The 23367-nt window shown below is 43.6% G+C and overlaps 19 non-coding genes and 1 pseudogene across 19 annotated transcripts; all 20 read right to left on the minus strand.

Annotated features, from left to right (window-relative positions):
* Positions 1 to 433: 433 nt before the first annotated feature.
* Positions 434 to 552, minus strand: LOC136735590 (5S ribosomal RNA). Its single transcript, XR_010811127.1, has one exon. It is a non-coding gene; the product is annotated as a 5S ribosomal RNA (ribosomal RNA).
* A 1066-nt stretch (positions 553 to 1618) lies between these two features.
* Positions 1619 to 1737, minus strand: LOC136735930 (5S ribosomal RNA). Its single transcript, XR_010811457.1, has one exon. It is a non-coding gene; the product is annotated as a 5S ribosomal RNA (ribosomal RNA).
* Positions 1738 to 2787: 1050 nt separating this feature from the next.
* On the minus strand, positions 2788 to 2906 carry LOC136735439 (5S ribosomal RNA). Its single transcript, XR_010811042.1, has one exon. It is a non-coding gene; the product is annotated as a 5S ribosomal RNA (ribosomal RNA).
* A 1066-nt stretch (positions 2907 to 3972) lies between these two features.
* Positions 3973 to 4091, minus strand: LOC136735375 (5S ribosomal RNA). Its single transcript, XR_010810986.1, has one exon. It is a non-coding gene; the product is annotated as a 5S ribosomal RNA (ribosomal RNA).
* A 1066-nt stretch (positions 4092 to 5157) lies between these two features.
* LOC136735440 (5S ribosomal RNA) lies at positions 5158 to 5276 on the minus strand. Its single transcript, XR_010811043.1, has one exon. It is a non-coding gene; the product is annotated as a 5S ribosomal RNA (ribosomal RNA).
* A 1066-nt stretch (positions 5277 to 6342) lies between these two features.
* Positions 6343 to 6461, minus strand: LOC136735442 (5S ribosomal RNA). The gene has a single exon (XR_010811045.1). It is a non-coding gene; the product is annotated as a 5S ribosomal RNA (ribosomal RNA).
* A 1066-nt stretch (positions 6462 to 7527) lies between these two features.
* On the minus strand, positions 7528 to 7646 carry LOC136735363 (5S ribosomal RNA). The gene has a single exon (XR_010810975.1). It is a non-coding gene; the product is annotated as a 5S ribosomal RNA (ribosomal RNA).
* Positions 7647 to 8712: 1066 nt separating this feature from the next.
* LOC136735592 (5S ribosomal RNA) lies at positions 8713 to 8831 on the minus strand. Its single transcript, XR_010811129.1, has one exon. It is a non-coding gene; the product is annotated as a 5S ribosomal RNA (ribosomal RNA).
* Positions 8832 to 9886: 1055 nt separating this feature from the next.
* On the minus strand, positions 9887 to 10005 carry LOC136735991 (5S ribosomal RNA). The gene has a single exon (XR_010811517.1). It is a non-coding gene; the product is annotated as a 5S ribosomal RNA (ribosomal RNA).
* A 1067-nt stretch (positions 10006 to 11072) lies between these two features.
* LOC136735593 (5S ribosomal RNA) lies at positions 11073 to 11191 on the minus strand. Its single transcript, XR_010811130.1, has one exon. It is a non-coding gene; the product is annotated as a 5S ribosomal RNA (ribosomal RNA).
* Positions 11192 to 12246: 1055 nt separating this feature from the next.
* Positions 12247 to 12365, minus strand: LOC136735594 (5S ribosomal RNA). Its single transcript, XR_010811131.1, has one exon. It is a non-coding gene; the product is annotated as a 5S ribosomal RNA (ribosomal RNA).
* A 1066-nt stretch (positions 12366 to 13431) lies between these two features.
* On the minus strand, positions 13432 to 13550 carry LOC136735595 (5S ribosomal RNA). Its single transcript, XR_010811132.1, has one exon. It is a non-coding gene; the product is annotated as a 5S ribosomal RNA (ribosomal RNA).
* Positions 13551 to 14605: 1055 nt separating this feature from the next.
* Positions 14606 to 14724, minus strand: LOC136735800 (5S ribosomal RNA). The gene has a single exon (XR_010811327.1). It is a non-coding gene; the product is annotated as a 5S ribosomal RNA (ribosomal RNA).
* Positions 14725 to 15780: 1056 nt separating this feature from the next.
* Positions 15781 to 15899, minus strand: LOC136735867 (5S ribosomal RNA). The gene has a single exon (XR_010811393.1). It is a non-coding gene; the product is annotated as a 5S ribosomal RNA (ribosomal RNA).
* Positions 15900 to 16965: 1066 nt separating this feature from the next.
* On the minus strand, positions 16966 to 17074 carry LOC136735453 (uncharacterized; annotated as a pseudogene).
* A 1066-nt stretch (positions 17075 to 18140) lies between these two features.
* LOC136735596 (5S ribosomal RNA) lies at positions 18141 to 18259 on the minus strand. Its single transcript, XR_010811133.1, has one exon. It is a non-coding gene; the product is annotated as a 5S ribosomal RNA (ribosomal RNA).
* Positions 18260 to 19315: 1056 nt separating this feature from the next.
* Positions 19316 to 19434, minus strand: LOC136735598 (5S ribosomal RNA). Its single transcript, XR_010811135.1, has one exon. It is a non-coding gene; the product is annotated as a 5S ribosomal RNA (ribosomal RNA).
* Positions 19435 to 20489: 1055 nt separating this feature from the next.
* Positions 20490 to 20608, minus strand: LOC136735599 (5S ribosomal RNA). Its single transcript, XR_010811136.1, has one exon. It is a non-coding gene; the product is annotated as a 5S ribosomal RNA (ribosomal RNA).
* A 1067-nt stretch (positions 20609 to 21675) lies between these two features.
* On the minus strand, positions 21676 to 21794 carry LOC136735703 (5S ribosomal RNA). The gene has a single exon (XR_010811235.1). It is a non-coding gene; the product is annotated as a 5S ribosomal RNA (ribosomal RNA).
* Positions 21795 to 22849: 1055 nt separating this feature from the next.
* Positions 22850 to 22968, minus strand: LOC136735716 (5S ribosomal RNA). Its single transcript, XR_010811248.1, has one exon. It is a non-coding gene; the product is annotated as a 5S ribosomal RNA (ribosomal RNA).
* Between the last annotated feature and the right edge of the window lie 399 nt (positions 22969 to 23367).

Raw genomic sequence — 23367 nt, forward strand, 5'->3', positions numbered from 1 at the left:
CAGGCATCATTTCAGTAATTTCATCCCGTTGCATTCACATCCGTGCCTTGAATGAGATTGAATGTGATCTTTGCTCTCAAGTATGTTCCCAAGTTTTACACTTTCGTGCTTTGCATGAATGGGAATGGAACCGTGTGTGTTGAATGAGGCTCCTTGTGAGCACTGAACTTTGTCCGGTGGAGTTCCTTTTTGTGTTGCTGTAATTGTGTCATTTCTCGATGAGAAAGATTAGGCAACATTTAGTCACTTCTAGCCATGATGCTCAATTTATTTACGAATGTACCCTAGTTACTAGGGACCGTTTACGTTGGAGAACAAGATCTATTGTATGCCTGTGTATTTGGGGAAGTCAAATCTGAAATAATGATGAAATTGCGTGTATCCAAAGTTAAAACTCGTGATTTGTCGCCCTCTGGTGTGTAAGAGATGCAAAAGCTTACAGCACCTGGTATTCCCAGGCGGTCTCCCATCCAAGTACTGACCAGGCCCGAGCCTGCTTAGCTTCCGAGATCGGACGAGATCGGGCGTATTCAGGCTAGTATGGCCGTAAGCCAGGGAGGCTGTCCCTGACGCTCTACTTAAAGGGAAGGCAATATCCGTTTCTGCCGTTCATACTTACAGTTGAACTGTCTCTCTACTCTAAAGCCCGGGACACACCAGCGCGCCGCAGACAGTCCCTGCTAACACGCCACGTTGTGGCAACATTGTGGCAACGTTGTGCGTTAGCTGGGGTGCCACACCAGACCGGAACTATGTATTACAAAACGAACACATTGTCTTGATAAAACAGCTGTAATTGAGTGCCTGACACGCCAGTCAAGCGCAATCTTGAGAAGGTGTGCATTTCAGTAAGGATTTCAATTGACATGCAGTATGAAACTGAAAGGAGGTTGCATCACTATGATGCATAACATTGCATGTATTGTATTTTCAAGTGTGTGCATTCATCCTGTTGTCATTTTAATTTGAAAGCAGAAGAATCATTCAACAGGTTGCTGAGACAAATGTAAACCAGTAAAACATATGAAGAGAAACAAACCTTGAATATAAGTTCAGTTGTTTAAACATTTGACAAACTATGGTGAGGGGGTAAGAAAACACACACATCCAGCAGCTCCTGTATTTCAATACACCAGAAGCCAATATTATTGGCGAGTCGGGTAGTCCATCATCACAGTTCGAGGGCAGGCATCAATTCAGTTATTTCATCCCGTTGCATTCACATCCGTGCCTTGAATGAGATTGAATGTGATCTTTGCTCTCAAGTATGTTCCCAAGTTTTACACTTTCGTGCTTTGCATGAATGGGAATGGAACCGTGTGTGTTGAATGAGGCTCCTTGTGAGCACTGAACTTTGTCCGGTGGAGTTCCTTTTTGTGTTGCTGTAATTGTGTCATTTCTCGATGAGATAGATTAGGCAACATTTAGTCACTTCTAGCCATGATGCTCAATTTATTTACGAATGTACCCTAGTTTCTAGGGACCGTTTACGTTGGAGAACAAGATCTATTGTATGCCTGTGTATTTGGGGAAGTCAAATCTGAAATAATGATGAAATTGCGTGTATCCAAAGTTAAAACTCGTGATTTGTCGCCCTCTGGTGTGTAAAAGATGCAAAAGCTTACAGCACCTGGTATTCCCAGGCGGTCTCCCATCCAAGTACTGACCAGGCCGGAGCCTGCTTAGCTTCCGAGATCGGACGAGATCGGGCGTATTCAGGCTAGTATGGCCGTAAGCCAGGGAGGCTGTCCCTGACGCTCTACTTAAAGGGAAGGCAATATCCGTTTCTGCAGCTCATACTTGCAGTTGAACTGTCTCTCTACTCTAAAGTCCGGGACACACCAGCGCGCCACAGACAGTCCCTGCTAACACGAAACGTTGTGGCAACGTTGTGCGTTAGCTGGGGTGCCACACCAGACCTATGTATTACAAAACGAACACATTGTCTTGATAAAACAGCTGTAATTGAGTGCCTGACACGCCAGTCAAGCGCAATCTTGAGAAGGTGTGCATTTCAGTAAGGATTTCAATTGACATGCAGTATGAAACTGAAAGGAGGTTGCATCACTATGATGCATAACATTGCATGTATTGTATTTTCAAGTGTGTGCATTCATCCTGTTGTCATTTTGTTTTGAAAGCAGAAGAATCATTCAACAGGTTGCTGAGACAAATGTAAACCAGTAAAACATATGAAGAGAAACAAACCTTGAATATAAGTTCAGTTGTTTAAACATTTGACAAACTATGGTGAGGGGGTAAGAAAACACACAAATCCAGCAGCTCCTGTATTTCAATACACCAGAACCCAATATTATTGGCGAGTCGGGTAGTCCATCATCACAGTTCGAGGGCAGGCATCATTTCAGTAATTTCATCCCGTTGCATTCACATCCGTGCCTTGAATGAGATTGAATGTGATCTTTGCTCTCAAGTATGTTCCCAAGTTTTACACTTTCGTGCTTTGCATGAATGGGAATGGAACCGTGTGTGTTGAATGAGGCTCCTTGTGAGCACTGAACTTTGTCCGGTGGAGTTCCTTTTTGTGTTGCTGTAATTGTGTCATTTCTCGATGAGAAAGATTAGGCAACATTTAGTCACTTCTAGCCATGATGCTCAATTAATTTACGAATGTACCCTAGTTACTAGGGACCGTTTACGTTGGAGATCAAGATCTATTGTATGCCTGTGTATTTGGGGAAGTAAAATCTGAAATAATGATGAAATTGTGTGTATCCAAAGTTAAAACTCGTGATTTGTCGCCCTCTGGTGTGTAAAAGGTGCAAAAGCTTACAGCACCTGGTATTCCCAGGCGGTCTCCCATCCAAGTACTGACCAGGCCCGAGGCTGCCTGGCTTCCGAGATCGGTCGAGATCGGGCGTATTCAGGCTAGTATGGCCGTAAGCCAGGGAGGCTGTCCCTGACGCTCTACTTAAAGGGAAGGCAATATCCGTTTCTGCCGATCATACTTACAGTTGAACTGTCTCTCTACTCTAAAGCCCGGGACACACCAGCGCGCCGCAGACAGTCCCTGCTAACACGCCACGTTGTGGCAACGTTGTGGCAACGTTGTGCGTTAGTTGGGGTGCCACACCAGACCGGAACTATATTTTACAAAACGAACACATTGTCTTGATAAAACAGCTGTAATTGAGTGCCTGACACGCCAGTCAAGCGCAATCTTGAGAAGGTGTGCATTTCAGTAAGGATTTCAATTGACATGCAGTATGAAACTGAAAGGAGGTTGCATCACTATGATGCATAACATTGCATGTATTGTATTTTCAAGTGTGTGCATTCATCCTGTTGTCATTTTGTTTTGAAAGCAGAAGAATCATTCAACAGGTTGCTGAGACAAATGTAAACCAGTAAAACATATGAAGAGAAACAAACCTTGAATATAAGTTCAGTTGTTTAAACATTTGACAAACTATGGTGAGGGGGTAAGAAAACACACAAATCCAGCAGCTCCTGTATTTCAATACACCAGAACCCAATATTATTGGCGAGTCGGGTAGTCCATCATCACAGTTCGAGGGCAGGCATCATTTCAGTAATTTCATCCCGTTGCATTCACATCCGTGCCTTGAATGAGATTGAATGTGATCTTTGCTCTCAAGTATGTTTCCAAGTTTTACACTTTCGTGCTTTGCATGAATGGGAATGGAACCGTGTGTGTTGAATGAGTCTCCTTGTGAGCACTGAACTTTGTGTGGTGGAGTTCCTTTTTGTGTTGCTGTAATTGTGTCATTTCTTGATGAGAAAGATTAGGCAACATTGAGTCACTTCTAGCCATGATGCTCAATTAATTTACGAATGTACCCTAGTTACTAGGGACCGTTTACGTTGGAGATCAAGATCTATTGTATGCCTGTGTATTTGGGGAAGTAAAATCTGAAATAATGATGAAATTGTGTGTATCCAAAGTTAAAACTCGTGATTTGTCGCCCTCTGGTGTGTAAAAGGTGCAAAAGCTTACAGCACCTGGTATTCCCAGGCGGTCTCCCATCCAAGTACTGACCAGGCCCGAGCCTGCCTGGCTTCCGAGATCGGTCGAGATCGGGCGTATTCAGGCTAGTATGGCCGTAAGCCAGGGAGGCTGTCCCTGACGCTCTACTTAAAGGGAAGGCAATATCCGTTTCTGCCGTTCATACTTACAGTTGAACTGTCTCTCTACTCTAAAGCCCGGGACACACCAGCGCGCCGCAGACAGTCCCTGCTAACTCGCCACGTTGTGGCAACGTTGTGGCAACGTTGTGCGTTTGCTGGGGTGCCACACCAGACCGGAACTATATTTTACAAAACGAACACATTGTCTTGATAAAACAGCTGTAATTGAGTGCCTGACACGCCAGTCAAGCGCAATCTTGAGAAGGTGTGTATTTCAGTAAGGATTTCAATTGACATGCAGTATGAAACTGAAAGGAGGTTGCATCACTATGATGCATAACATTGCATGTATTGTATTTTCAAGTGTGTGCATTCATCCTGTTGTCATTTTGTTTTGAAAGCAGAAGAATCATTCAACAGGTTGCTGAGACAAATGTAAACCAGTAAAACATATGAAGAGAAACAAACCTTGAATATAAGTTCAGTTGTTTAAACATTTGACAAACTATGGTGAGGGGGTAAGAAAACACACAAATCCAGCAGCTCCTGTATTTCAATACACCAGAACCCAATATTATTGGCGAGTCGGGTAGTCCATCATCACAGTTCGAGGGCAGGCATCATTTCAGTAATTTCATCCCGTTGCATTCACATCCGTGCCTTGAATGAGATTGAATGTGATCTTTGCTCTCAAGTATGTTCCCAAGTTTTACACTTTCGTGCTTTGCATGAATGGGAATGGAACCGTGTGTGTTGAATGAGTCTCCTTGTGAGCACTGAACTTTGTGTGGTGGAGTTCCTTTTTGTGTTGCTGTAATTGTGTCATTTCTTGATGAGAAAGATTAGGCAACATTGAGTCACTTCTAGCCATGATGCTCAATTAATTTACGAATGTACCCTAGTTACTAGGGACCGTTTACGTTGGAGATCAAGATCTATTGTATGCCTGTGTATTTGGGGAAGTAAAATCTGAAATAATGATGAAATTGTGTGTATCCAAAGTTAAAACTCGTGATTTGTCGCCCTCTGGTGTGTAAAAGGTGCAAAAGCTTACAGCACCTGGTATTCCCAGGCGGTCTCCCATCCAAGTACTGACCAGGCCCGAGGCTGCCTGGCTTCCGAGATCGGTCGAGATCGGGCGTATTCAGGCTAGTATGGCCGTAAGCCAGGGAGGCTGTCCCTGACGCTCTACTTAAAGGGAAGGCAATATCCGTTTCTGCCGATCATACTTACAGTTGAACTGTCTCTCTACTCTAAAGCCCGGGACACACCAGCGCGCCGCAGACAGTCCCTGCTAACACGCCACGTTGAGGCAACGTTGTGGCAACGTTGTGCGTTAGTTGGGGTGCCACACCAGACCGGAACTATATTTTACAAAACGAACACATTGTCTTGATAAAACAGCTGTAATTGAGTGCCTGACACGCCAGTCAAGCGCAATCTTGAGAAGGTGTGCATTTCAGTAAGGATTTCAATTGACATGCAGTATGAAACTGAAAGGAGGTTGCATCACTATGATGCATAACATTGCATGTATTGTATTTTCAAGTGTGTGCATTCATCCTGTTGTCATTTTGTTTTGAAAGCAGAAGAATCATTCAACAGGTTGCTGAGACAAATGTAAACCAGTAAAACATATGAAGAGAAACAAACCTTGAATATAAGTTCAGTTGTTTAAACATTTGACAAACTATGGTGAGGGGGTAAGAAAACACACAAATCCAGCAGCTCCTGTATTTCAATACACCAGAACCCAATATTATTGGCGAGTCGGGTAGTCCATCATCACAGTTCGAGGGCAGGCATCATTTCAGTAATTTCATCCCGTTGCATTCACATCCGTGCCTTGAATGAGATTGAATGTGATCTTTGCTCTCAAGTATGTTTCCAAGTTTTAAACTTTCGTGCTTTGCATGAATGGGAATGGAACCGTGTGTGTTGAATGAGTCTCCTTGTGAGCACTGAACTTTGTGTGGTGGAGTTCCTTTTTGTGTTGCTGTAATTGTGTCATTTCTTGATGAGAAAGATTAGGCAACATTGAGTCACTTCTAGCCATGATGCTCAATTAATTTACGAATGTACCCTGGTTACTAGGGACCGTTTACGTTGGAGATCAAGATCTATTGTATGCCTGTGTATTTGGGGAAGTAAAATCTGAAATAATGATGAAATTGTGTGTATCCAAAGTTAAAACTCGTGATTTGTCGCCCTCTGGTGTGTAAAAGGTGCAAAAGCTTACAGCACATGGTATTCCCAGGCGGTCTCCCATCCAAGTACTGACCAGGCCCGAGCCTGCCTGGCTTCCGAGATCGGTCGAGATCGGGCGTATTCAGGCTAGTATGGCCGTAAGCCAGGGAGGCTGTCCCTGACGCTCTACTTAAAGGGAAGGCAATATCCGTTTCTGCCGTTCATACTTACAGTTGAACTGTCTCTCTACTCTAAAGCCCGGGACACACCAACGCGCCGCAGACAGTCCCTGCTAACTCGCCACGTTGTGGCAACGTTGTGGCAACGTTGTGCGTTTGCTGGGGTGCCACACCAGACCGGAACTATATTTTACAAAACGAACACATTGTCTTGATAAAACAGCTGTAATTGAGTGCCTGACATGCCAGTCAAGCGCAATCTTGAGAAGGTGTGCATTTCAGTAAGGATTTCAATTGACATGCAGTATGAAACTGAAAGGAGGTTGCATCACTATGATGCATAACATTGCATGTATTGTATTTTCAAATGTGTGCATTCATCCTGTTGTCATTTTGTTTTGAAAGCAGAAGAATCATTCAACAGGTTGCTGAGACAAATGTAAACCAGTAAAACATATGAAGAGAAACAAACCTTGAATATAAGTTCAGTTGTTTAAACATTTGACAAACTATGGTGAGGGGGTAAGAAAACACACAAATCCAGCAGCTCCTGTACTTCAATACACCAGAAGCCAATATTATTGGTGAGTCGGGTAGTCCATCATCACAGTTCGAGGGCAGGCATCATTTCAGTAATTTCATCCCGTTGCATTCACATCCGTGCCTTGAATGAGGTTGAATGTGATCTTTGCTCTCAAGTATGTTCCCAAGTTTTACACTTTCGTGCTTTGCATGAATGGGAATGGAACCGTGTGTGTTGAATGAGGCTCCTTGTGAGCACTGAACTTTGTCCGGTGGAGTTCCTTTTTGTGTTGCTGTAATTGTGTCATTTCTTGATGAGAAAGATTAGGCAACATTTAGTCACTTCTAGCCATGATGCTCAATTTATTTACGAATGTACCCTAGTTACTAGGGACCGTTTACGTTGGAGAACAAGATCTATTGTATGCCTGTGTATTTGGGGAAGTAAAATCTGAAATAATGATGAAATTGTGTGTATCCAAAGTTAAAACTCGTGATTTGTCGCCCTCTGGTGTGTAAAAGGTGCAAAAGCTTACAGCACCTGGTATTCCCAGGCGGTCTCCCATCCAAGTACCGACCAGGCCCGAGCCTGCTTGGCTTCGGAGATCGGACGAGATCGGGCGTATTCAGGCTAGTATGGCCGTAAGCCAGGGAGGCTGTCCCTGATGCTGTACTTAAAGGGAAGGCAATATCCGTTTCTGCCGTTCATACTTACAGTTGAACTGTCTCTCTACTCTAAAGCCCGGGACACAGCAGCGCGCCGCAGACAGTCCCTGCTAACACGCCACGTTGTGGCAACATTGTGGCAACGTTGTGCGTTAGCTGGGGTGCCACACCAGACCGGAACTATATTTTACAAAAAAAACACATTGTCTTGATAAAACAGCTGTAATTGAGTGCCTGACACGCCAGTCAAGCGCAATCTTGAGAAGGTGTGCATTTCAGTAAGGATTTCAATTGACATGCAGTATGAAACTGAAAGGAGGTTGCATCACTATGATGCATAACATTGCATGTATTGTATTTTCAAGTGTGTGCATTCATCCTGTTGTCATTTTGTTTTGAAAGCAGAAGAATCATTCAACAGGTTGCTGAGACAAATGTAAACCAGTAAAACATATGAAGAGAAACAAACCTTGAATATAAGTTCAGTTGTTTAAACATTTGACAAACTATGGTGAGGGGGTAAGAAAACACACAAATCCAGCAGCTCCTGTATTTCAATACACCAGAACCCAATATTATTGGCGAGTCGGGTAGTCCATCATCACAGTTCGAGGGCAGGCATCATTTCAGTAATTTCATCCCGTTGCATTCACATCCGTGCCTTGAATGAGATTGAATGTGATCTTTGCTCTCAAGTATGTTCCCAAGTTTTACACTTTCGTGCTTTGCATGAATGGGAATGGAACCGTGTGTGTTGAATGAGGCTCCTTGTGAGCACTGAACTTTGTCCGGTGGAGTTCCTTTTTGTGTTGCTGTAATTGTGTCATTTCTCGATGAGAAAGATTAGGCAACATTTAGTCACTTCTAGCCATGATGCTCAATTTATTTACGAATGTACACTAGTTACTAGGGACCGTTTACGTTGGAGAACAAGATCTATTCTATGCCTGTGTATTTGGGGAAGTCAAATCTGAAATAATGATGAAATTGCGTGTATCCAAAGTTAAAACTCGTGATTTGTCGCCCTCTGGTGTGTAAAAGATGCAAAAGCTTACAGCACCTGGTATTCCCAGGCGGTCTCCCATCCAAGTACTGACCAGGCCCGAGCCTGCTTAGCTTCCGAGATCGGACGAGATCGGGCGTATTCAGGCTAGTATGGCCGTAAGCCAGGGAAGCTGTCCCTGACGCTCTACTTAAAGGGAAGGCAATATCCGTTTCTTCCGCTCATACTTGCAATTGAACTGTCTCTCTACTCTAAAGTCCGGGACACACCAGCGCGCCGCAGACAGTCCCTGCTAACACGAAACGTTGTGGCAACGTTGTGCGTTAGCTGGGGTGCCACACCAGACCGGAACTATATATTACAAAACGAACACATTGTCTTGATAAAACAGCTGTAATTGAGTGCCTGACACGCCAGTCAAGCGCAATCTTGATAAGGTGTGCATTTCAGTAAGGATTTCAATTGACATGCAGTATGAAACTGAAAGGAGGTTGCATCACTATGATGCATAACATTGCATGTATTGTATTTTCAAGTGTGTGCATTCATCCTGTTGTCATTTTGTTTTGAAAGCAGAAGAATCATTCAACAGGTTGCTGAGACAAATGTAAACCAGTAAAACATATGAAGAGAAACAAACCTTGAATATAAGTTCAGTTGTTTAAACATTTGACAAACTATGGTGAGGGGGTAAGAAAACACACAAATCCAGCAGCTCCTGTATTTCAATACACCAGAACCCAATATTATTGGCGAGTCGGGTAGTCCATCATCACAGTTCGAGGGCAGGCATCATTTCAGTAATTTCATCCCGTTGCATTCACATCCGTGCCTTGAATGAGATTGTATGTGATCATTGCTCTCAAGTATGTTCCCAAGTTTTACACTTTCGTGCTTTGCATGAATGGGAATGGAACCGTGTGTGTTGAATGAAGCTCCTTGTGAGCACTGAACTTTGTCCGGTGGAGTTCCTTTTTGTGTTGCTGTAATTGTGTCATTTCTCGATGAGAAAGATTAGGCAACATTTAGTCACTTCTAGCCATGATGCTCAATTTATTTACGAATGTACCCTAGTTACTAGGGACCGTTTACGTTGGAGAACAAGATCTATTGTATGCCTGTGTATTTGGGGAAGTCAAATCTGAAATAATGATGAAATTGCTTGTATCCAAAGTTAAAACTCGTGATTTGTCGCCCTCTGGTGTGTAAAAGATGCAAAAGCTTACAGCACCTGGTATTCCCAGGCGGTCTCCCATCCAAGTACTGACCAGGCCCGAGCCTGCTTAGCTTCCGAGATCGGACGAGATCTGGCGTATTCAGGCTAGTATGGCCGTAAGCCGGGGAGGCTGTCCCTGACGTTCTACTTAAAGGGAAGGCAATATCCGTTTCTGCCGTTCATACTTACAGTTGAACTGTCTCTCTACTCTAAAGCCCGGGACACACCAGCGCAGCCGCAGACAGTCCCTGCTAACACGCCACGTTGTGGCAACATTGTGGCAACGTTGTGCGTTAGCTGGGGTGCCACACCAGACCGGAACTATATATTACAAAACGAACACATTCTCTTGATAAAACAGCTGTAATTGAGTGCCTGACACGCCAGTCAAGCGCAATCTTGAGAAGGTGTGCATTTCAGTAAGGATTTCAATTGACATGCAGTATGAAACTGAAAGGAGGTTGCATCACTATGATGCATAACATTGCATGTATTGTATTTTCAAGTGTGTGCATTCATCCTGTTGTCATTTTGTTTTGAAAGCAGAAGAATCATTCAACAGGTTGCTGAGACAAATGTAAACCAGTAAAACATATGAAGAGAAACAAACCTTGAATATAAGTTCAGTTGTTTAAACATTTGACAAACTATGGTGAGGGGGTAAGAAAACACAAAAATCCAGCAGCTCCTGTATTTCAATACACCAGAACCCAATATTATTGGCGAGTCGGGTAGTCCATCATCACAGTTCGAGGGCAGGCATCATTTCAGTAATTTCATCCCGTTGCATTCACATCCGTGCCTTGAATGAGATTGAATGTGATCTTTGCTCTCAAGTATTTTCCCAAGTTTTACACTTTCGTGCTTTGCATGAATGGGAATGGAACCGTGTGTGTTGAATGAGGCTCCTTGTGAGCACTGAACTTTGTCCGGTGGAGTTCCTTTTTGTGTTGCTGTAATTGTGTCATTTCTCGATGAGAAAGATTAGGCAACATTTAGTCACTTCTAGCCATGATGCTCAATTTATTTACGAATGTACACTAGTTACTAGGGACCGTTTACGTTGGAGAACAAGATCTATTCTATGCCTGTGTATTTGGGGAAGTCAAATCTGAAATAATGATGAAATTGCGTGTATCCAAAGTTAAAACTCGTGATTTGTCGCCCTCTGGTGTGTAAAAGATGCAAAAGCTTACAGCACCTGGTATTCCCAGGCGGTCTCCCATCCAAGTACTGACCAGGCCCGAGCCTGCTTAGCTTCCGAGATCGGACGAGATCGGGCGTATTCAGGCTAGTATGGCCGTAAGCCAGGGAGGCTGTCCCTGACGCTCTACTTAAAGGGAAGGCAATATCCGTTTCTTCCGCTCATACTTGCAATTGAACTGTCTCTCTACTCTAAAGTCCGGGACACACCAGCGCGCCGCAGACAGTCCCTGCTAACACGAAACGTTGTGGCAACGTTGTGCGTTAGCTGGGGTGCCACACCAGACCGGAACTATATATTACAAAACGAACACATTGTCTTGATAAAACAGCTGTAATTGAGTGCCTGACACGCCAGTCAAGCGCAATCTTGAGAAGGTGTGCATTTCAGTAAGGATTTCAATTGACATGCAGTATGAAACTGAAAGGAGGTTGCATCACTATGATGCATAACATTGCATGTATTGTATTTTCAAGTGTGTGCATTCATCCTGTTGTCATTTTGTTTTGAAAGCAGAAGAATCATTCAACAGGTTGCTGAGACAAATGTAAACCAGTAAAACATATGAAGAGAAACAAACCTTGAATATAAGTTCAGTTGTTTAAACATTTGACAAACTATGGTGAGGGGGTAAGAAAACACACAAATCCAGCAGCTCCTGTATTTCAATACACCAGAACCCAATATTATTGGCGAGTCGGGTAGTCCATCATCACAGTTCGAGGGCAGGCATCATTTCAGTAATTTCATCCCGTTGCATTCACATCCGTGCCTTGAATGAGATTGAATGTGATCTTTGCTCTCAAGTATGTTCCCAAGTTTTACACTTTCGTGCTTTGCATGAATGGGAATGGAACCGTGTGTGTTGAATGAAGCTCCTTGTGAGCACTGAACTTTGTCCGGTGGAGTTCCTTTTTGTGTTGCTGTAATTGTGTCATTTCTCGATGAGAAAGATTAGGCAACATTTAGTCACTTCTAGCCATGATGCTCAATTTATTTACGAATGTACCCTAGTTACTAGGGACCGTTTACGTTGGAGAACAAGATCTATTGTATGCCTGTGTATTTGGGGAAGTCAAATCTGAAATAATGATGAAATTGCGTGTATCCAAAGTTAAAACTCGTGATTTGTCGCCCTCTGGTGTGTAAAAGATGCAAAAGCTTACAGCACCTGGTATTCCCAGGCGGTCTCCCATCCAAGTACTGACCAGGCCCGAGCCTGCTTAGCTTCCGAGATCGGACGAGATCGGGCGTATTCAGGCTAGTATGGCCGTAAGCCAGGGAGGCTGTCCCTGACGCTCTACTTAAAGGGAAGGCAATATCCGTTTCTGCCGTTCATACTTACAGTTGAACTGTCTCTCTACTCTAAAGCCCGGGACACACCAGCGCGCCGCAGACAGTCCCTGCTAACACGCCACGTTGTGGCAACATTGTGGCAACGTTGTGCGTTAGCTGGGGTGCCACACCAGACCGGAACTATATATTACAAAACGAACACATTCTCTTGATAAAACAGCTGTAATTGAGTGCCTGACACGCCAGTCAAGCGCAATCTTGAGAAGGTGTGCATTTCAGTAAGGATTTCTATTGACATGCAGTATGAAACTGAAAGGAGGTTGCATCACTATGATGCATAACATTGCATGTATTGTATTTTCAAGTGTGTGCATTCATCCTGTTGTCATTTTGTTTTGAAAGCAGAAGAATCATTCAACAGGTTGCTGAGACAAATGTAAACCAGTAAAACATATGAAGAGAAACAAACCTTGAATATAAGTTCAGTTGTTTAAACATTTGACAAACTATGGTGAGGGGGTAAGAAAACACACAAATCCAGCAGCTCCTGTATTTCAATACACCAGAACCCAATATTATTGGCGAGTCGGGTAGTCCATCATCACAGTTCGAGGGCAGGCATCATTTCAGTAATTTCATCCCGTTGCATTCACATCCGTGCCTTGAATGAGATTGAATGTGATCTTTGCTCTCAAGTATGTTCCCAAGTTTTACACTTTCGTGCTTTGCATGAATGGGAATGGAACCGTGTGTGTTGAATGAGGCTCCTTGTGAGCACTGAACTTTGTCCGGTGGAGTTCCTTTTTGTGTTGCTGTAATTGTGTCATTTCTCGATGAGAAAGATTAGGCAACATTTAGTCACTTCTAGCCATGATGCTCAATTTATTTACGAATGTACCCTAGTTACTAGGGACCGTTTACGTTGGAGAACAAGATCTATTGTATGCCTGTGTATTTGGGGAAGTCAAATCTGAAATAATGATGAAATTGCGTGTATCCAAAGTTAAAACTCGTGATTTGTCGCCCTCTGGTGTGTAAAAGATGCAAAAGCTTACAGCACCTGGTATTCCCAGGCGGTCTCCCATCCAAGTACTGACCAGGCCCGAGCCTGCTTAGCTTCCGAGATCGGACGAGATCGGGCGTATTCAGGCTAGTATGGCCGTAAGCCAGGGAGGCTGTCCCTGACGCTCTACTTAAAGGGAAGGCAATATCCGTTTCTGCCGCTCATACTTGCAGTTGAACTCTCTCTCTACTCTAAAGTCCGGGACACACCAGCGCGCCGCAGACAGTCCCTGCTAACACGAAACGTTGTGGCAACGTTGTGCGTTAGCTGGGGTGCCACACCAGACCGGAACTATATATTACAAAACGAACATATTGTCTTGATAATACAGCTGTAATTGAGTGCCTGACACGCCAGTCAAGCGCAATCTTGAGAAGGTGTGCATTTCAGTAAGGATTTCAATTGACATGCAGTATGAAACTGAAAGGAGGTTGCATCACTATGATGCATAACATTGCATGTATTGTATTTTCAAGTGTGTGCATTCATCCTGTTGTCATTTTGTTTTGAAAGCAGAAGAATCATTCAACAGGTTGCTGAGACAAATGTAAACCAGTAAAACATATGAAGAGAAACAAACCTTGAATATAAGTTCAGTTGTTTAAACATTTGACAAACTATGGTGAGGGGGTAAGAAAACACACAAATCCAGCAGCTCCTGTATTTCAATACACCAGAACCCAATATTATTGGCGAGTCGGGTAGTCCATCATCACAGTTCGAGGGCAGGCATCATTTCAGTAATTTCATCCCGTTGCATTCACATCCGTGCCTTGAATGAGATTGAATGTGATCTTTGCTCTCAAGTATGTTCCCAAGTTTTACACTTTCGTGCTTTGCATGAATGGGAATGGAACCGTGTGTGTTGAATGAGGCTCCTTGTGAGCACTGATCTTTGTCCGGTGGAGTTCCTTTTTGTGTTGCTGTAATTGTGTCATTTCTCGATGAGAAAGATTAGGCAACATTTAGTCACTTCTAGCCATGATGCTCAATTTATTTACGAATGTACCCTAGTTACTAGGGACCGTTTACGTTGGAGAACAAGATCTATTGTATGCCTGTGTATTTGGGGAAGTCAAATCTGAAATAATGATGAAATTGCGTGTATCCAAAGTTAAAACTCGTGATTTGTCGCGCTCTGGTGTGTAAAAGATGCAAAAGCTTACAGCACCTGGTATTCCCAGGCGGTCTCCCATCCAAGTACTGACCAGGCCAGAGCCTGCTTAGCTTCCGAGATCGGACGAGATCGGGCGTATTCAGGCTAGTATGGCCGTAAGCCAGGGAGGCTGTCCCTGACGCTCTACTTAAAGGGAAGGCAATATCCGTTTCTGCCGTTCATACTTACAGTTGAACTGTCTCTCTACTCTAAAGCCCGGGACACACCAGCGCGCCGCAGACAGTCCCTGCTAACACGAAACGTTGTGGCAACGTTGTGCGTTAGCTGGGGTGCCACACCAGACCGGAACTATATATTACAAAACGAACACATTTGTCTTGATAAAACAGCTGTAATTGAGTGCCTGACACGCCAGTCAAGCGCAATCTTGAGAAGGTGTGCATTTCAGTAAGGATTTCAATTGACATGCAGTATGAAACTGAAAGGAGGTTGCATCACTATGATGCATAACATTGCATGTATTGTATTTTCAAGTGTGTGCATTCATCCTGTTGTCATTTTGTTTTGAAAGCAGAAGAATCATTCAACAGGTTGCTGAGACAAATGTAAACCAGTAAAACATATGAAGAGAAACAAACCTTGAATATAAGTTCAGTTGTTTAAACATTTGACAAACTATGGTGAGGGGGTAAGAAAACACACAAATCCAGCAGCTCCTGTATTTCAATACACCAGAACCCAATATTATTGGCGAGTCGGGTAGTCCATCATCACAGTTCGAGGGCAGGCATCATTTCAGTAATTTCATCCCGTTGCATTCACATCCGTGCCTTGAATGAGATTGAATGTGATCTTTGCTCTCAAGTATGTTCCCAAGTTTTACACTTTCGTGCTTTGCATGAATGGGAATGGAACCGTGTGTGTTGAATGAGGCTCCTTGTGAGCACTGATCTTTGTCCGGTGGAGTTCCTTTTTGTGTTGCTGTAATTGTGTCATTTCTCGATGAGAAAGATTAGGCAACATTTAGTCACTTCTAGCCATGATGCTCAATTTATTTACGAATGTACCCTAGTTACTAGGGACCGTTTACGTTGGAGAACAAGATCTATTGTATGCCTGTGTATTTGGGGAAGTCAAATCTGAAATAATGATGAAATTGCGTGTATCCAAAGTTAAAACTCGTGATTTGTCGCCCTCTGGTGTGTAAAATATGCAAAAGCTTACAGCACCTGGTATTCCCAGGCGGTCTCCCATGCAAGTACTGACCAGGCCCGAGCCTGCTTAGCTTCCGAGATCGGACGAGATCGGGCGTATTCAGGCTAGTATGGCCGTAAGCCAGGAATGCTGTCCCTGACGCTCTACTTAAAGGGAAGGCAATATCCGTTTCTGCCGTTCATACTTACAGTTGAACTGTCTCTCTACTCTAAAGCCCGGGACACACCAGCGCGCCGCAGACAGTCCCTGCTAAGACGCCACGTTGTGGCAACATTGTGGCAACGTTGTGCGTTAGCTGGGGTGCCACACCAGACCGGAACTATATTTTACAAAACGAACACATTGTCTTGATAATACAGCTGTAATTGAGTGCCTGACATGCCAGTCAAGCGCAATCTTGAGAAGGTGTGCATTTCAGTAAGGATTTCAATTGACATGCAGTATGAAACTGAAAGGAGGTTGCATCACTATGATGCATAACATTGCATGTATTGTATTTTCAAGTGTGTGCATTCATCCTGTTGTCATTTTGTTTTGAAAGCAGAAGAATCATTCAACAGGTTGCTGAGACAAATGTAAACCAGTAAAACATATGAAGAGAAACAAACCTTGAATATAAGTTCAGTTGTTTAAACATTTGACAAACTATGGTGAGGGGGTAAGAAAACACACAAATCGAGCAGCTCCTGTATTTCAATACACCAGAACCCAATATTATTGGCGAGTCGGGTAGTCCATCATCACAGTTCGAGGGCAGGCATCTTTTCAGTAATTTCATCCCGTTGCATTCACATCCGTGCCTTGAATGAGATTGAATGTGATCTTTGCTCTCAAGTATGTTCCCAAGTTTTACACTTTCGTGCTTTGCATGAATGGGAATGGAACCGTGTGTGTTGAATGAGGCTCCTTGTGAGCACTGATCTTTGTCCGGTGGAGTTCCTTTTTGTGTTGCTGTAATTGTGTCATTTCTCGATGAGAAAGATTAGGCAACATTTAGTCACTTCTAGCCATGATGCTCAATTTATTTACGAATGTACCCTAGTTACTAGGGACCGTTTACGTTGGAGAACAAGATCTATTGTATGCCTGTGTATTTGGGGAAGTCAAATCTGAAATAATGATGAAATTGCGTGTATCCAAAGTTAAAACTCGTGATTTGTCGCCCTCTGGTGTGTAAAAGATGCAAAAGCTTACAGCACCTGGTATTCCCAGGCGGTCTCCCATCCAAGTACTGACCAGGCCCGAGCCTGCTTAGCTTCCGAGATCGGGCGTATTCAGGCTAGTATGGCCGTAAGCCAGGGAGGCTGTCCCTGACGCTCTACTTAAAGGGAAGGCAATATCCGTTTCTGCCGCTCATACTTACAGTTGAACTGTCTCTCTACTCTAAAGCCCGGGACACACCAGCGCGCCGCAGACAGTCCCTGCTAACACGCCACGTTGTGGCAACATTGTGGCAACGTTGTGCGTTAGCTGGGGTGCCACACCAGACCGGAACTATATATTACAAAACGAACACATTCTCTTGATAAAACAGCTGTAATTGAGTGCCTGACACGCCAGTCAAGCGCAATCTTGAGAAGGTGTGCATTTCAGTAAGGATTTCTATTGACATGCAGTATGAAACTGAAAGGAGGTTGCATCACTATGATGCATAACATTGCATGTATTGTATTTTCAAGTGTGTGCATTCATCCTGTTGTCATTTTGTTTTGAAAGCAGAAGAATCATTCAACAGGTTGCTGAGACAAATGTAAACCAGTAAAACATATGAAGAGAAACAAACCTTGAATATAAGTTCAGTTGTTTAAAAATTTGACAAACTATGGTGAGGGGGTAAGAAAACACACAAATCCAGCAGCTCCTGTATTTCAATACACCAGAACCCAATATTATTGGCGAGTCGGGTAGTCCATCATCACAGTTCGAGGGCAGGCATCATTTCAGTAATTTCATCCCGTTGCATTCACATCCGTGCCTTGAATGAGATTGAATGTGATCTTTGCTCTCAAGTATGTTCCCAAGTTTTACACTTTCGTGCTTTGCATGAATGGGAATGGAACCGTGTGTGTTGAATGAGGCTCCTTGTGAGCACTGATCTTTGTCCGGTGGAGTTCCTTTTTGTGTTGCTGTAATTGTGTCATTTCTCGATGAGAAAGATTAGGCAACATTTAGTCACTTCTAGCCATGATGCTCAATTTATTTACGAATGTACCCTATTTACTAGGGACCGTTTACGTTGGAGAACAAGATCTATTGTATGCCTGTGTATTTGGGGAAGTCAAATCTGAAATAATGATGAAATTGCGTGTATCCAAAGTTAAAACTCGTGATTTGTCGCGCTCTGGTGTGTAAAAGATGCAAAAGCTTACAGCACCTGGTATTCCCAGGCGGTCTCCCATCCAAGTACTGACCAGGCCCGAGCCTGCTTAGCTTCCGAGATCGGACGAGATCGGGCGTATTCAGGCTAGTATGGCCGTAAGCCAGGGAGGCTGTCCCTGACGCTCTACTTAAAGGGAAGGCAATATCCGTTTCTGCCGTTCATACTTACAGTTGAACTGTCTCTCTACTCTAAAGCCCGGGACACACCAGCGCGCCGCAGACAGTCCCTGCTAACACGAAACGTTGTGGCAACGTTGTGCGTTAGCTGGGGTGCCACACCAGACCGGAACTATATTTTACAAAACGAACACATTTGTCTTGATAAAACAGCTGTAATTGAGTGCCTGACACGCCAGTCAAGCGCAATCTTGAGAAGGTGTGCATTTCAGTAAGGATTTCAATTGACATGCAGTATGAAACTGAAAGGAGGTTGCATCACTATGATGCATAACATTGCATGTATTGTATTTTCAAGTGTGTGCATTCATCCTGTTGTCATTTTGTTTTGAAAGCAGAAGAATCATTCAACAGGTTGCTGAGACAAATGTAAACCAGTAAAACATATGAAGAGAAACAAACCTTGAATATAAGTTCAGTTGTTTAAACATTTGACAAACTATGGTGAGGGGGTAAGAAAACACACAAATCCAGCAGCTCCTGTATTTCAATACACCAGAACCCAATATTATTGGCGAGTCGGGTAGTCCATCATCACAGTTCGAGGGCAGGCATCATTTCAGTAATTTCATCCCGTTGCATTCACATCCGTGCCTTGAATGAGATTGAATGTGATCTTTGCTCTCAAGTATGTTCCCAAGTTTTACACTTTCGTGCTTTGCATGAATGGGAATGGAACCGTGTGTGTTGAATGAGGCTCCTTGTGAGCACTGAACTTTGTCCGGTGGAGTTCCTTTTTGTGTTGCTGTAATTGTGTCATTTCTCGATGAGAAAGATTAGGCAACATTTAGTCACTTCTAGCCATGATGCTCAATTTATTTACGAATGTACCCTAGTTACTAGGGACCGTTTACGTTGGAGAACAAGATCTATTGTATGCCTGTGTATTTGGGGAAGTCAAATCTGAAATAATGATGAAATTGCGTGTATCCAAAGTTAAAACTCGTGATTTGTCGCCCTCTGGTGTGTAAAAGATGCAAAAGCTTACAGCACCTGGTATTCCCAGGCGGTCTCCCATCCAAGTACTGACCAGGCCCGAGCCTGCTTAGCTTCCGAGATCGGACGAGATCGGGCGTATTCAGGCTAGTATGGCCGTAAGCCAGGGAGGCTGTCCCTGACGCTCTACTTAAAGGGAAGGCAATATCCGTTTCTGCCGCTCATACTTGCAGTTGAACTCTCTCTCTACTCTAAAGTCCGGGACACACCAGCGCGCCGCAGACAGTCCCTGCTAACACGAAACGTTGTGGCAACGTTGTGCGTTAGCTGGGGTGCCACACCAGACCGGAACTATATATTACAAAACGAACATATTGTCTTGATAATACAGCTGTAATTGAGTGCCTGACACGCCAGTCAAGCGCAATCTTGAGAAGGTGTGCATTTCAGTAAGGATTTCAATTGACATGCAGTATGAAACTGAAAGGAGGTTGCATCACTATGATGCATAACATTGCATGTATTGTATTTTCAAGTGTGTGCATTCATCCTGTTGTCATTTTGTTTTGAAAGCAGAAGAATCATTCAACAGGTTGCTGAGACAAATGTAAACCAGTAAAACATATGAAGAGAAACAAACCTTGAATATAAGTTCAGTTGTTTAAACATTTGACAAACTATGGTGAGGGGGTAAGAAAACACACAAATCCAGCAGCTCCTGTATTTCAATACACCAGAACCCAATATTATTGGCGAGTCGGGTAGTCCATCATCACAGTTCGAGGGCAGGCATCATTTCAGTAATTTCATCCCGTTGCATTCACATCCGTGCCTTGAATGAGATTGAATGTGATCTTTGCTCTCAAGTATGTTCCCAAGTTTTACACTTTCGTGCTTTGCATGAATGGGAATGGAACCGTGTGTGTTGAATGAGGCTCCTTGTGAGCACTGATCTTTGTCCGGTGGAGTTCCTTTTTGTGTTGCTGTAATTGTGTCATTTCTCGATGAGAAAGATTAGGCAACATTTAGTCACTTCTAGCCATGATGCTCAATTTATTTACGAATGTACCCTATTTACTAGGGACCGTTTACGTTGGAGAACAAGATCTATTGTATGCCTGTGTATTTGGGGAAGTCAAATCTGAAATAATGATGAAATTGCGTGTATCCAAAGTTAAAACTCGTGATTTGTCGCGCTCTGGTGTGTAAAAGATGCAAAAGCTTACAGCACCTGGTATTCCCAGGCGGTCTCCCATCCAAGTACTGACCAGGCCCGAGCCTGCTTAGCTTCCGAGATCGGACGAGATCGGGCGTATTCAGGCTAGTATGGCCGTAAGCCAGGGAGGCTGTCCCTGACGCTCTACTTAAAGGGAAGGCAATATCCGTTTCTGCCGTTCATACTTACAGTTGAACTGTCTCTCTACTCTAAAGCCCGGGACACACCAGCGCGCCGCAGACAGTCCCTGCTAACACGCCACGTTGTGGCAACATTGTGGCAACGTTGTGCGTTAGCTGGGGTGCCACACCAGACCGGAACTATATTTTACAAAACGAACACATTTGTCTTGATAAAACAGCTGTAATTGAGTGCCTGACACGCCAGTCAAGCGCAATCTTGAGAAGGTGTGCATTTCAGTAAGGATTTCAATTGACGTGCAGTATGAAACTGAAAGGAGGTTGCATCACTATGATGCATAACATTGCATGTATTGTATTTTCAAGTGTGTGCATTCATCCTGTTGTAATTTTGTTTTGAAAGCAGAAGAATCATTCAACAGGTTGCTGAGACAAATGTAAACCAGTAAAACATATGAAGAGAAACAAACCTTGAATATAAGTTCAGTTGTTTAAACATTTGACAAACTATGGTGAGGGGGTAAGAAAACACACAAATCCAGCAGCTCCTGTATTTCAATACACCAGAACCCAATATTATTGGCGAGTCGGGTAGTCCATCATCACAGTTCGAGGGCAGGCATCATTTCAGTAATTTCATCCCGTTGCATTCACATCCGTGCCTTGAATGAGATTGAATGTGATCTTTGCTCTCAAGTATGTTCCCAAGTTTTACACTTTCGTGCTTTGCATGAATGGGAATGGAACCGTGTGTGTTGAATGAGGCTCCTTGTGAGCACTGAACTCTGTCCGGTGGAGTTCCTTTTTGTGTTGCTGTAATTGTGTCATTTCTCGATGAGAAAGATTAGGCAACATTTAGTCACTTCTAGCCATGATGCTCAATTTATTTACGAATGTACCCTAGTTACTAGGGACCGTTTACGTTGGAGAACAAGATCTATTGTATGCCTGTGTATTTGGGGAAGTCAAATCTGAAATAATGATGAAATTGCGTGTATCCAAAGTTAAAACTCGTGATTTGTCGCCCTCTGGTGTGTAAAAGATGCAAAAGCTTACAGCACCTGGTTTTCCCAGGTGGTCTCCCATCCAAGTACTGACCAGGCCCGAGCCTGCTTAGCTTCCGAGATCGGACGAGATCGGGCGTATTCAGGCTAGTATGGCCGTAAGCCAGGGAGGCTGTCCCTGACGCTCTACTTAAAGAGAAGGCAATATCCGTTTCTGCCGCTCATACTTGCAGTTGAACTGTCTCTCTACTCTAAAGTCCGGGACACACCAGCGCGCCGCAGACAGTCCCTGCTAACACGAAACGTTGTGGCAACGTTGTGCGTTAGCTGGGGTGCCACACCAGACCGGAACTATATTTTACAAAACGAACACATTGTCTTGATAAAACAGCTGTAATTGAGTGCCTGACACGCCAGTCAAGCGCAATCTTGAGAAGGTGTGCATTTCAGTAAGGATATCAATTGACATGCAGTATGAAACTGAAAGGAGGTTGCATCACTATGATGCATAACATTGCATGTATTATATTTTCAAGTGTGTGCATTCATCCTGTTGTCATTTTGTTTTGAAAGCAGAAGAATCATTCAACAGGTTGCTGAGACAAATGTAAACCAGTAAAACATATGAAGAGAAACAAACCTTGAATATAAGTTCAGTTGTTTAAACATTTGACAAACTATGGTGAGGGGGTAAGAAAACACACAAATCCAGCAGCTCCTGTATTTCAATACACCAGAAGCCAATATTATTGGCGAGTCGGGTAGTCCATCATCACAGTTCGAGGGCAGGCATCATTTCAGTAATTTCATCCCGTTGCATTCACATCCGTGCCTTGATTGAGATTGAATGTGATCATTGCTCTCAAGTATGTTCCCAAGTTTTACACTTTCGTGCTTTGCATGAATGGGAATGGAACCGTGTGTGTTGAATGAGGCTCCTTGTGAGCACTGAACTTTGTCCGGTGGAGTTCCTTTTTGTGTTGCTGTAATTGTGTCATTTCTCGATGAGAAAGATTAGGCAACATTTAGTCACTTCTAGCCATGATGCTCAATTTATTTACGAATGTACCCTAGTAACTAGGGACCGTTTACGTTGGAGAACAAGATCTATTGTATGCCTGTGTATTTGGGGAAGTCAAATCTGAAATAATGATGAAATTGCGTGTATCCAAAGTTAAAACTCGTGATTTGTCGCCCTCTGGTGTGTAAAAGATGCAAAAGCTTACAGCACCTGGTATTCCCAGGCGGTCTCCCATCCAAGTACTAACCAGGCCTGAGCCTGCTTAGCTTCCGAGATCGGACGAGATCGGGCGTATTCAGGCTAGTATGGCCGTAAGCCAGGGAGGCTGTCCTTGACCCTCTACTTAAAGGGAAGGCAATATCCGTTTCTGCCGCTCATACTTGCAGTTGAACTGTCTCTCTACTCTAAAGTCCGGGACACACCAGCACGCTGCAGACAGTCCCTGCTAACACGAAACGTTGTGGCAACGTTGTGCGTTAGCTGGGGTGCCACACCAGACCGGAACTATATTTTACAAAACGAACACATTGTCTTGATAATACAGCTGTAATTGAGTGCCTGACACGCCAGTCAAGCGCAATCTTGAGAAGGTGTGCATTTCAGTAAGGATTTCAATTGACATGCAGTATGAAACTGAAAGGAGGTTGCATCACTATGATGCATAACATTGCATGTATTGTATTTTCAAGTGTGTGCATTCATCCTGTTGTCATTTT

This window comes from Amia ocellicauda, unplaced genomic scaffold (genome assembly GCF_036373705.1).
Source record: "Amia ocellicauda isolate fAmiCal2 unplaced genomic scaffold, fAmiCal2.hap1 HAP1_SCAFFOLD_41, whole genome shotgun sequence".
Lineage (NCBI taxonomy): Eukaryota > Metazoa > Chordata > Actinopteri > Amiiformes > Amiidae > Amia > Amia ocellicauda.